Here is a 13,965-nt window from a genome sequence, read left to right as displayed (position 1 = left end):
CTCGTTACTGCTAACATTTGCAGAACATATGTTTCTTCTGGCTGAGTGGATGCTGAGGAAGATTGAGTATTATATCATGCACCCTGCCAGACTTCTAAAAAGAGGTTCTGAGTTGCTATATCATGCACCCTGCCAGACTTCTAAAAAGAGGTTCTGAGTTGCTGCACCCGTGGCGTCAAGTGTTCACTTAGCTCCAGTGTTTTCTTTTCTCTCAGCTTCCATAATAGAAGAGGATACAAGAAGCTATTAGCTTAAAACCCATTAAAAAGTTCATTATACTTCTTGTTATAACTTTAAAAGAATGGTAAAACTATGAGATTATATCTGGTCATGTCAATGACACTGACATGATGACTTTAGGAGGACTGGCATTGCTATTTTGATCTCACTTGTTCCCTTGTTTAGGGACTTGAGGAACTGGTGTTTGTATTTATTTTAGGCAAACCAAGTGCTCGACCCCTTCCTTTAGGTCACAAGAGTGCAAGTTGGGCATATGGACTTTTTTGTAATGCATTTTTTCAAATGTATATGCATAGTTTTTTTTTAAATTTCAGAGCCCAGTTTTTTTATGCAAACATTTTGTGAATTGGTTGTAAGGGTTTTCATTAACTGTGCAATATAGATTGTCATCAGCGATGTTTAAAAACATAATACTGTCAACAAAAACCTCAGGCTTGGTGCCCAATTCTACGTAATTGTGAGAGCAGAGCAGATTTTGCATTTTTTCATCAAAAGAAGTCATGATACGCCGTTATTACTTACAGCAGCTATTACACAAACCGAGGCATGGGCATTCACAGCAGGGAAAAGAGTACTTGGCGAAGCACAATTTGCATAAATAATTACTTGTCATCTAGTAAACAGACTACAATTTAGCATGACAAACATTGTTTGTTCTATTGAATCCAGAAAGAGGCAACTGTAATAGCATTTTAAGGAAATGTTCTTTTATGTACACTGCTAGAGGTCTATTTAATGAACTTTTTTAACTTTGATTTATAACTTCTCAACAGTGTTCCAAAATTTAAAAGCTTTATAAACAATGAAAAGTGCAGAAATGGTGTTGCCTGCCTATTCTTTATTATATTTCTTTGGCACAATGAACAGCCACTGTTTGTACTAGTGATTCATTAAACATCGGAAAAGATGTCCTGCCTAGTGCGTTTTACCTGACAAAACCTTTGTGAAGAGAAACGTTGGTAGTACTCCGTGCTATTTTTGTCAAAAGAAAAAATGTACGGCGACATTTAGGCACTGCCAACATTAAGGTGCTAATCCTGTCACCCGAAAACAGAATTTCTTATTTTTCGGCTGTAGAATTCTGTAAATAATTCTAGTGAGGGCTTCCAGGTGTCAATCTATTATGGCTGATCTTCATTATTTGATGCCAGGTTGTGCAACGTGATTAAAGAAATTGCTATGATGTTGTCTTTGGCTACTGCGCGCAACTAGCTCATGGTAGGAAATTGAGGTTATTGGTTGAGGGAGATGCAGACCCCACTAAGACAATAACCACTATCCTTGCCAGGGTGAACCACAAAAGTCACTAAATAAACCAAAGCAGTCGGGCTCAACTTAGAGGCAACGTGTAAAGTATTTACACAGCACACAGACAGTAAAAAAGAGAAAACACAGCAGAAATCCCAAACAAGTTTAGACCAAATTAGTATGTTTTAATAAATAAAATGGCATCCGAACAACGAAAATATAACCAGTAGACAAAAGATTTTTTTTTTTTTTGCATAAATAGCATGGATACAGGGACCAGATTAGTTCAGCTGAAAAGTTACCATCCCAACTCCTGTGCAAAGAGTTCTATTTGTGTTGCAGGGCCCATGATGAGGAGGCTTCCTCAAGAGACTGGGTTGAGCATCGCAGACAGTCACTGCTGTAGCGCAAACATCTGGTAATCGCTGGAGCTCCGTATTGGCAGTCATCGCGGGCTCTTGCTGCTATAGCCCAAAGTGCACATCTTGCAACGCTGGTCATAGTGGATGGTCGCGGTTCTCGTGAAGAGTAGGTCTCACTGGAGCTTTTTATTGATGATCATCTCAGTCGGCAGAGTTTTGGCATGAACGGGCCCGTTCGTCATCCAAACTTCAGGATTCTCATTATTTTCCCTTTTGGAGTAGCTTTCACTGATTCCAGCAAAGGTCCAGAATCTGGGGGCACCTCTTGGAGATCAGGACTTGCAGAGGCCAGCTGCAGAGAGATAGGCATTACAACAGTGAAGAGTCCTAATGCCAGCAAATACAAGGTAAAAAAAAGTCAGGGAGGGAAGGCAAAAGGTTTGGGGGAATACCACACTAAGAATGTCAGGTCTAACAATCACCATCCTAGGTCAGGGTACCATGATTGCTCTTAGATACAGTAGCACAGCAACTCCTGTAATATTGAGTATTAAAGGCACTAGAATATCAGTATAATCTATTTAGATTTTATACATATACATACCAACTTACAAAGCGTTCTCAGTTGTATCCATCAGATATTTCAATGATGCAGGTGAAATAGTACAGTATGTCCCAATTACACAAAATACACTCACTGTTTAGATAGGTTTCCACCTCAAAATCACAAACATGTGTCTTCCAGTAAGGCTTTACTTCCAAAAAGCCTTACAACCAGTCACACTCTTCCTCCCTTAATCACACTGCTTCTCGTGATTTCCCTAGAGCATCTTCAGTCCTTCGTTTTCCTCCTAATTGTCTCAACAGTGAAAAAAGATGAACAGGCTATACTCTACTGTGAAGGTGCACAATAACTTGAGCACAACTGTATTTTCCAAAAAAAGAAAATGATTGTCTAAGCACAACATGTTATCTACATTAAAGCTACCTATTGGTTGCATTAAAGCCTGAATGCCTTGTCATTTTGGTATATATTTTGTTCTCCCCTTAAGCACATTATAAGGACATTTTGTGTCACCTTGACGTTCTATGCCCACAGAAAGCACTCATCCAGTGACCCCATATTTATACAGCACAGAACACCCCAGTGATATATATTTAGGGTTCCTGGTTTTCCGTTTAACCCCTCCCATGCTTGTGACGAGCTCAGCTCGTCATGGAGTACAGTGGAGCGGCACTCATGACGAGCTCAGCTCATCACGGCCGTTGGAACGTTCGCCCGCGGGGCTAATTTCCCCGCTCTGCTGAGCTTTCCAAAAATGGGTGCGGCCATGACGAGCTGAGCACGTCACCAGCATGCGGGGGCTGCGCGCGGCCACCCTCCCCCGCACAGCGGGGGAAAACACCCCTCAGCGAAGGGGTTGAACTAATTTTTACATATAAATATTACTCGAATAGGAATTTACCTTGTATGAATGAAAAAACAAGAGGCGTTTGGCTAAACAGGAATATGTTTATTAAATTAATCGCAGCAGCCGGGAGAGTATCGACAGAGGTGAGTCTGAAAACAGTTTAAGAATGCAGAAGAATTGACCACTCATATATACATTTTATGGGCACAATAAAACACTTTGACATTCTTTGAAAAGCATCCTAGTCATAAATAACAAGTACAACCATCAGATAAGGGGTACACAGATGTCTCTCCACCTTGGGGTGAGCTAGTGTGAGCCAGTGTGCGCATCTCCAAATGCCGGGTGTGGCAAGCGCTCGATCAGCCCATGCGGTGTACATGTTGTGTCCTGATTGACCGAGTGCTCCTAACTACATGTGACATCCAACTCTGTAGTATTTTGGGAATGTGCTTGTTTGGCCAAATGTGTTTTTTGGGGACAATCTCCTAGGTCCTGTGTGTGGTATGATGATCTATCTGTGGGACCGATCAGGATTTTCCCAGGGACTGCGTTTGTCTTTGGGCTAAGTGTAACCCCACCTGTGACCTGTTAATAGGTAGGCTTGGGTTTGGGTCACAGGGCTTGTCTGACCACATATCTCTGACTCAGAGTTGATGGGAAAGTCATCTTGGATGCATTCTACAGCAATGATACGAGTGAGTGTGGGCATGTGAAACATGGCAGTCATTCGTATCATATTTACCGGTATTCTCATTATTATACGTACAATTGTTGCATCGAACATTAACATTACATTCACTGAGATTGATGTCATTATGTAAATCGGTATTACATTTACTGATATTGACATCATTGTGCATGCATAGATCACAGCATACATCGGTATTGCATTTAATGGTAGTACGATAAGGGCCATCTGAGGACCATAGACAGAAGCGGGGGAGGGCTCATTTGTACACTGGAGCAGTGGTTTTGCTACCTCCAAGAACCTCTTTCCTACAAAGTTTTGGTTCCAAAAAGTGTCCTCCCCTACAGGGCCCTGTCTGCTGTTTGAATGTCGCTAGGTTCAGTAAGAAGGAACAGCGCAATGGGATTGGCCTCACATTGGGAGATGCTTACTATGGCTTTATGTGGTTCTACTCTACTGGATTGTATCTTTGTCCTAATCCTATAGAGATACAGTTGGATGAGACATTTTGTTTTCAAGGGGGCTATCTCTAGCGGTAAGTAAAGTTTGTCTGCACCTACGGTTTGGGGTATCAGTGAGCATTTTTAACATGACCTATTCTTGGTTTGAGTGCCCATCATGGTCATGTGTTGATACCATGTGTTTTGTAGGAGTGTGAGGTGTGGAGCATGTGGAATGCTATAGCATTGGTTCAGTGTATGTGTACGTGAGGTACGAGAAGTCTCTGCACATGAGGTGCAAGAATGTCAAAACGGTTTTCATGGTACTAGGTACATTTCGAGGATTGACAGGTGGGCGCACACCATGGCTAAGCAGAGTGTGTACACAAATACAGGGGAACCAAAAAACAAGGAAGGGAGTGAAGTGGTATAGTCAGTCATGGACTCAACCTCTTCTGTAAGCTATGAAAGAACAAAAAGAGTCCAATCTAAGTTACAAAATAAAGTGCTAACCTCCCAAAAAGGTGACTAAGCCCAAGCGAACCATTTGGGGGAAACAATATGTTTTCTTAAAATCACCCTCACCCACCAAAAGGTCCCTTGGTGGCATGCTTCATCATCTGGTTTTCCCTGCCCGCTGCGGGACAGGTGTGCTACAACCGACGGATACTTGGGAGCACTTTTAAGTGAAGTGAAGTTATGTGTTTGGTGTGAGAGTGGAAGGGTCAGGAATGAGTGAGTTAAAAAAATACCTGGCTTTATGGAGAAACTAAACGTTAATGCTCCCTATAGCTGGTATTAATAAAATGTGGGGAAAGAGGAGGAAAAATAGCTTTAATGAGCAGTTCCCTTGCAGGTCGACATGTTTCGAAGCCTACCCCTAGGCTTCTCTTCAGGATCTAGTGTATTGATCCTTGGTATCACTCTGACTAATGCCTAGTGCCATTAGCCTGTTAAATGATCTGAATTAATACACAACCAATGTGCAATCCATCTGTTCTAAACCTAATTGGTAATTCTCAAAACAGAACAAATATGCAATTTCTTAATTAACAATCTGGAAGGATAGAGGAAAAAGAATTAGTAGTCCTGATGTACTTTGATACCTTCATTACAATCCTTCACCACAATCGTGTAAGGATAAAAAGTTGTGATATATTTTCTGTGATATATTTTTCACTTCATGCATGATATCGCACCAAAAATTATACATGTGATTCATGCTGCCCTCTGTTTAAAAAACTACATACAAGACAAAACAATACATGTAACATTTAAACAATCACACTCTCTAATAGTATTTTTTGTTTAGCAGAGATCAGTGCCTTCCCATAGAGCCCATGTTCTGAGTGCCTGTAATTATCTGTGTGGGAGAGAAAATGGTATATCCGCTCCTATGTATGTTGAAGAAACTAGAAACTAACAGAAAAACGTAAATTTATGCTTCCTAATTGGACCCCATGAGCTTCAACATGGGAGGGGAGGAGCACTTATAGTCAAACACTGTTGGTTAAATGAAAGATTCAATTAAAAGCAAAATTCAATTAAGAGCAATATTTTTATATGCTGGTGGTACAGTTGTTAATCAAACTAATATGGTGGTCCGAGGTATCGGCTGTGACGTACTTACTTCGTCAAAGCATATCGGTCACCCCGGAGAACACTGCGTGCTTGTGGCTCCGTCGAACACTGAATGCTTGCAGAGTGGAGGTATTTGTAACCGGCGTGAACTGCATTCAGTAACTCGGAACACTGAACAGCTACGAAAATGACTGACTTCCGGTTGCCATTGGCTCAGATGAAAAGACTAGAATGTTAAATCTGTGCTCTTGAGAGGTTGGCTTGTGGAAATCCTTTTGGAGGATGTGATTGGAATTTCTTTTGGAGACTTTGGCTGAAGAGGTGGCAGCTGTTGCAATGATGGTGCGCATGTGTTTGATCGCTGACCTGTTATATAAGGGCTGTGGGTGGTTTGTTAGCCTGGAAAAACCACATCATTAAACAATCTCTGTTGTTTTTATATGGGTACCTTCTGTTGCTTTACTGGAGCGTGAAGCTTCGTAGCAAGGTGTTGAAGAATGGTGGTAGCACTTTTAGGGAAAGGTGAGTTTAAAGTTTGTTTTAGGTTGGGTTACTGGGCTACGCCATCTTTATGAAAGGTTTGAGAATTTTTAGCTGCTCCTAGGCTGCCTCGTGTGAGTCCCATTGGGCATTTACCTGCAGTCTGGGTGTTGCTGGTTTTAATACCGGAGGTGGTCTGTAGGTCATTCATAGACCACATTTGTTTGCTCTGTATGCTGGGTTTGTTAACAAGGGGAGACAAGTGTCATGTGTGCCGCTGAGACTCGTCGTGCTCGGCCCCATGTGGGTGGTGTTAGTGGACTCAATGGATTTTCTACTACAGACTGTGGTTGTGTGATTGCATTTCTTTAGAGTTTTGAGGACACCACTGCTATAGGCATGTGAAGAATCCAGCTCTCGACACATGAGCATTCGCCTCAATTTGGAACTGACGGTGGGCCTCTATTTGGTGGTAAACCCTGAAGTTGGAGAGTCTTATGTAGCCCACTAGAAATTGGACTTGGGTGAGAGGTCCTGGGTGCCCGATTTTATGCAACAGCTGGGGGTCGCCCTGCTCCCTTGTTAGACTGTTCTCCTCACAGGGCGTGGTCAGCTAGCCCCATCCTGTAGGACCAACAGCAGAGGGAGGCCTAGACCCATGTGGAAAAAGCTAGGTGAATCGAGAGGCCATGCTAGATGGCCTCTCGATTCACCTAGCTTGGCCTCTCGATTCACCTAGCTTTTTCCGGCCTACACAACTGTTGCAGATGTAGGTAAGGAAAGGTATCTGCATGATGGTGTGAGGGGAATATATCCTGTTTAGGGTGATCTTGTGCTACTGTATATTTGTATTTTGTGATTGTGTAAATGCATTGCCTCCCCAAACAGTTACCCTCCCTGCTGTGGCCCACCCCATGCTGGGCCGAGCTCCCTGTCTGCGGTAACTGTTGCCACGTGCTCGGCCAACCATTCGGTCCCCGCTGTAGCGGGGCACCAGTTGCCAGACTTTCCTGGGACTGACTGGAAGCTGTATTGGCGTTGCTATTAGTTTGATTTTGTGGATGGATATTCTGTGTGGTCTGTCCTGGAAATATGCTTCTTTGATCGTTGTATGCTTTCAGCGACATTGATTGACCTTGTGACCTGGTCTGTGACAACAGTGGTATTCCACGAGGCTTGGCTGTAGCCAGCTTACCTGGTGTCTGCTGCAAGTATTGGGTGGATATCCGTTAGGTTCGGGGGTAGATCTCCCTTTAAGACTGGTGCCATCTCTATGCTAGAGGCTAAGGCGGCCCCCTCTAAAGCGGTCTTCTTCAATCAGTGTTGGACCAATTTGGCGGTGTCTCTTTAGGCCTGCTACTGCTTTTCCCTGTCCTTCTCCTGTTTCTTCCGGTATTAATGTAATATGTTGGCCTGTGTCTCCCGCCAGGGTTTGGTGTCTAACTCCACTACACCATCTAATCCAGTTTGGATCTCAGTGGGTAGTCCCTTTCTGAGGATGTTTTAAAATATTACAACCTGGGGACCAGTATCGATCTAGGGTTGTCCAGTCTCTGATACCCATTGTTCTCTCATTCTATTGAGGAAATCGGTTACAGTCTCCCCAGGCTTCATGCTTTCTGCCATCAACCCCCTACGTCTGGGCAGTCAGGGAATATCTCCCTCAGGGCTACCCATATTTGGTGTCTAAATGAGTTAGATGTAGCCTGTCATGCTCAGTTCGTATCATCTTGACTGTGAAGATGCAGGCTCTATAAAACACTTTGTTTGTCTGCTCTCCGATGAGACTGTTGAGCTGACTTTTGATGTCACCTAGCGCTAAGTTTATTCCTGTGGAATTTTTCTCTAAACACAAGATCCACTTCCCTGCCCGTCCATCAAAGGGGGCAGTTTGTTAATGAACCCTTCTTTGTCCATATGTGCCCAAGGCACATAGATGATCCCTAATACACTTTTTGAAGTAGCAGACAAATTCTGGCACAGGGCAGCTCCATCATTTCTCCCCAGCGTAGTGCTCCCATTGTCTCTGACATTCCTGCATGTAGGGTCAGTTCTATCTCAGATCTCCCCCCCATGCCGAATGCAGTCCTCTGCAACGGTGATGTCCTCGCGTTGAAGGATCGCTCTTCCAGCCAGGGACCATCATACTGGCCCTTCCTTTTTGACCAGTGGGTCAGTAGATGGCAGAAAGACTGCACAAATGCCTTGCCCTCTTCTCTGGATACTGTCTCTCTAAGGGTTAGTCTGCCTGACCAATGTGTTTGTGGGGAGCAGTGGAGATCCTCGTCGTTGCTCTCCTTGTTCATATGTAAAGGGGCCATGCTGTACCTTCTGTATCTCAGTTGTTGTTTCAGTCAGGTTATGTTGACCACTTATTATGTGGTCGGCTGCTTTCCTGCACAAAAGGCCAGGTAGTGCGTGTGCTTCTGTTAGGGGCATTCCTTCTGACTCTTCCCCAGGCTCATCCCCATGTGGGGTTGAAGGCTTGTCCCGGCTTCCTCTGGAGGAGTTGTTCCCCCTCCCTGCTAGCCTTCCCAGGTGATAGCTCTCTCTCTATCCTTAACTCATGCCTCTCCTCTACTTCCCACCTGGGCTGCCTCCTTTTCTCAGTGCTGCGTACTGTTCCCCTAAGTAATGGCTTGGCCTCAAACTCACTCCCTGACATTTCCTCCACACCATGGGCATACCCAGGGGGCGTATAGCCCATGGCTCCCCCTCCAGAGTCGGAAAGTGGGGAACTGGGGCCTCTAGCCTTCTCCTTCACTGTCGGAAACAGCTTCCTGGGCAGCCACAAACATCCCTCTTACCTTAGGGCATCATGTGAGACATTTAGGAGCATGCGCTCCCCGAGGGAGCCTGGCTCTAGACATAGCCGGGGCTGACTTTGTCTGGGCTGGTTTGTCTGGTGATCTCCCCCCTGGGTATGGCGACTTGCTGCCCCAGGGGAGATCCTCCATCCTCCTTGATTGGTGGATTGGTGTAACCCAGCACAGGGGTGACTAGTATGGCCAGCATCAGAGAAAGCACATCCCTGCCAGTGTATAGTGGGAGAGGTGCAGATGCCTTGCTTACAAGTAGGGCCTCTCGTTTAGCCTTCTTCCGACCTAAATATCAAACTTTCAACAGCACCACAAAATCAATAATACATAAAATGAAAAAAATCTAAAAGTGTTAACCCCTCTCGTGCGCGCGTTGGCCAAAGGCCGTCGTGAGCACTAACTCGGTAGTGCTGCGCATGTCCGCTGGCCGACGTGGCCCCGCCCGTGCAATAAAACACCCGCACCGCGGTAGAATTTACGCCGCGGATAAGGGGTTAAGAAACTGACAGTCCCTAAGATAACTCACTTTAACTAAAAATATGATTCAGGTGGTGACCCTATATAACCCACTAAGGTTGTACCTGTTTTTATTCCACAAATGGCCGGGTGTATCTGTTGTGTCACGCTCAATGATCATAGCGAAAAAAACTGTACCTACCTTCACCTATTCAATTAGCTGACTAGCAGAAAAGCAAAAGTGATCTACGTACTTGTCCTAGTTTGCCACATGCCACATACTGGGACTAAGGATTAGGTATAGTCTCTTACCCTGTGTCGGCTGTCTGCGGATGGACCTCCGCCCAGTGGATTCAGTAGAAATTATAATCAATTATGCAATCTGCTCACCAATCTCACAACACAGATGAGAAAATTTGTTCTGGCTGGGGTCCTTTCTTTAACAGTAGACGGGCTTGATAAACCAATCTCTTCTACCTGGCTTACCAAAATGTTGCTTGAATATGAATTTACCTTGAATAAAGGAAAAGACAAGAGGCGTTTGTCAAAACAGGAACAAGTTGATTTAATTGAACACAGGGGCCGGGAGATTAGAGACAGAGGCGCACTGAAGACAGACTCAGAGTAGAGACGTTTTGGCCACACATATATACATTTTACGGGCACAATAAAAGACTTCAACATTCTTTGAAAAGCATCATAGTCATAAATAACAAGTACAATCATCTGATAAGGAAAACATAGATGGCTCTCGACCTCGGGTGAGATAGTAGGTCATCTTGGATAAATCCAACACCAATGATAAGAGTTCATGAGTGGAACATGGAGGCCAGTGATATCATATTTACCCATATTCTGAGTATTAAACATACAGTTGTTACATCGTCTATTTAAATAAATGTGGGAAAATACTAGTTATTTTACTTGTCACTACAATAAATGTGGCTAAATACAGATAAAATGACTCAAAAATAAATAGGGATAACTATGGATGGAATTGTTAAAAAAATAAATACCATAAAACCAGGAGCATTTCTGGGCATACTTTTATTATATGAATCACTGAATATTAAACTAATCTTCATTACACTCAATCCTACAATTCTGTACAGTATTGTTTGGGAAACGGACAATAACTAGATCCTATTACCCAAATAGTGAGGGAAATAATATCGCTGTACACAAATATCTGAAAATACATGGAAACATATATTTATTGTTCTTAACTTCAGAGCTACCTGTCTTGATGGTCATTTGGTAGTTTTGGTTTGGTTTAGCACGTTTATCTGGTATGAACAACAACCAGAAAAGTGTAGCTCATTTTGGAGTTGACATAAGTGCAGATTAATATGGAAAAAACATTATAGTTTGGTAAAACACCAATTCACACTAGCCCTTCCAACTTGAAAATAAATTAAGGCTCTCTTGTTCCTTTCAGAATATATAAATATGATGTTTACCGTGGGCTTTGATTGTAATATACAATCAGCTCTACAGCAGTTGTAGGTACAGAATGTACAGAAGAAAGAGAAGAATGGGTGCATAGGTCTGAGAAAAGAACGAATAGAGCTCAGTGTTTGAGAACATTATTGAAATAAATGTATTCACACTGCAACCTTGTACTTCATTTAGTCTGTACAGCATGGAGATTATCCCGGAAGTTTCAGGTAACTGAACAACATCATTCTGCATTCGCTGAATTGTCAAATTCCACTTGGGATACATATGGGGGTACTAATTCACCAAAAATGTATTGGGAGGTAAACCATCAGGCCTATGTGTATATGAACAAAAGTCTGTATTTCTGGACCTTGTATTCATACCCTCACAGGCACACACAAAACTGTCAATAGGTGCTAAAACAAGATCAACCATGCAAAAGCCAACTACTGAAGGGACACTGAGTACACCAACAGTAATTTAGTCTCCAGCCTCCAGATAAACAATGACTGAACTAAGTCCAATTGACCAAGAAGCCCAGCTATATGTACATTTCATAAGGATCTGGAAACTGAATCCCAGAAGTAAACACTTTTCAAGCATAACAACTTGCAAAACAGAAAGACCACTGACAACTACTCAAACAAAAAAACTTATGACCCTAACTGAGCTTCATGAAACAATCATTGTAAGTCCAGAGAGCACTCCAACATCAGAATGCCTAGAAATGGACCCTGAAGAATTTCCCAAATCGACAATTGTGAGAAGAAACCATGGCAAATTAAACTGTCACAGAATACAAGTATCATGTGGCAATAAAAGAAAGAATTGACTTATCATATACTGCAAATGTATCGATACTGACATCTCCTCCATTAGTTAAAGTCTCCTAATCTGATCAACTGCACAATTCCTGTCTGCCCATTCACAGCATATAACAACTTTCTTCTGTACTCCTAAAAAGGAACTGATCATAGAACAGTGAAACAATACCAATTTACCACTCATGAAAGGAATATCCTTGAGATGAGTAACATACAAAGATACATATGTTTATTCTAGAGTCAGACATGTATTTGTTTTTACCCAGAAAAGGATCTTCAGCTGGCAGTAGAGGTATTTTGGCAATGGAAGCACCTCAACAGAGTTTGAGGCATCTGTAAAACGTATTTGGCAAAGGGATTTGATTGTGATTGCTTGTCATAAATGTGTGAATAATATTTAGAGAAGAAGAATATAATCTTCCCTATACAAAGTTGTTCTCTCTGAGGTCAGAATTGACAAAACAAAGCAAATTCCCCAAAATATGAATGAATACTCAATGTAAATGTACACCTATGAAAAACTCAGTTTTCTTGAGTTTTTTGCAATTCAAAAAATATAGTAAGTGTAATCAGTGATAAATTATGACTTTAGTATCATCATAAAATCGTTACTTCGGTTCAACTTCAAATACATAAAAGAGCAATTCATAATTTCAGTAATACAATACTACTATTAAAAATCAAACAATAATATTTTCCTAACAGTACCATTTAAAAAACATGCTGTAAAACACGTGTTTGCTTATCAGAAACATTTTTACATATAACAAGGCAGTTCTAACCTGGGCAAAATGTAAGCTCTTTAACAAAGGAAATATAAGTGTTTATGCAATTGCTTATGAAACCCATAACATTTTGTACACTGCATAGCATCCTTTTGAGAAATTGAATCAGGGCCACAAGGCCCTAGGGTTTTAACTTGGAACCATCCTCTGGGCACTGCCAATAGGAAATGAGTCAAATTCAGTCTGAACCTAATTAATAAAAAGCGATAATTATCATTTGTGAGATACAGTTCAATAGACCTCAATGTTTTTAATAAGACATAAGATTGTACAGAGTGTTTGTAAAGTTCCCATGATTTTCTTATGCCACATTGATGGGATAGAAATGTACTTTTTATCCAACTCAAATCAGATTTAGTGGTGTGCCCTGAATTAAAACACAGCTTAGAGCATGTTAATACTGCAAACAACGACTTTATATAATGTAGCCATGGTATACAATCCGTCCTATCTAAGTTAATACAATCTCTCAATGTTGATCCGTACTGAAATCCATCTTAAGATGGAGTGGAGGAATAACACATCTGATGTATAGCCCAGACCTAATTGTCTAATTCTTCAAGTAATATATAGGGCAACATACTCTAGGAAAAGGATAACAGGTGTATCAAGAACTGATTTTCCACAACTTGTATGCTAGAAGTACCCACATAACCCCAAATGGCTCTACTATAGGCTATGTTAAGGACAAATTTGGGCAGATACATCTGTAGTGAGACTGTTAAGGGCATGTTACCCAATCTGGAAGCCAACTCATGAACATAGATGACAGACCTAGCCAGAAGATGCCTTTATATAATGCAATTAAAGGAGAGTGTTGCTACCCCGTTAATATTAGATCCTTGGTCTAGATACAACCTTGTATTGGTGGATCTGGGTCCAACTACCATAAAGTGTGATTTGCCAAGATAGATATTCAAATCCAAAGATTTCATATATGTTACAAAGGAATCAAGTAGATTCTGTAAATCCAGAGTGGATTTAGCAAGCAGGACCACTGTTCTATCGAGTAGGACTGCATCATTGGCATAAAGTTATACAGGGATGGGTTGGTAGCCAATACATGGCAAATCCTGTCCCTCTACCACTAAAGTTGTCTGCAGATGGCTGGTATATAGCTTGAAGGGAAAGGGAGCTAATATGCACACTTGTCTTACCCCTCACTTAATTTCAAAAGCCTGCATGCA

This window comes from Lissotriton vulgaris, chromosome 5 (assembly GCF_964263255.1).
Source record: "Lissotriton vulgaris chromosome 5, aLisVul1.2, whole genome shotgun sequence".
Taxonomy (NCBI): Eukaryota; Metazoa; Chordata; class Amphibia; order Caudata; family Salamandridae; genus Lissotriton; species Lissotriton vulgaris.
This window is presented reverse-complemented; position numbering follows the sequence as displayed.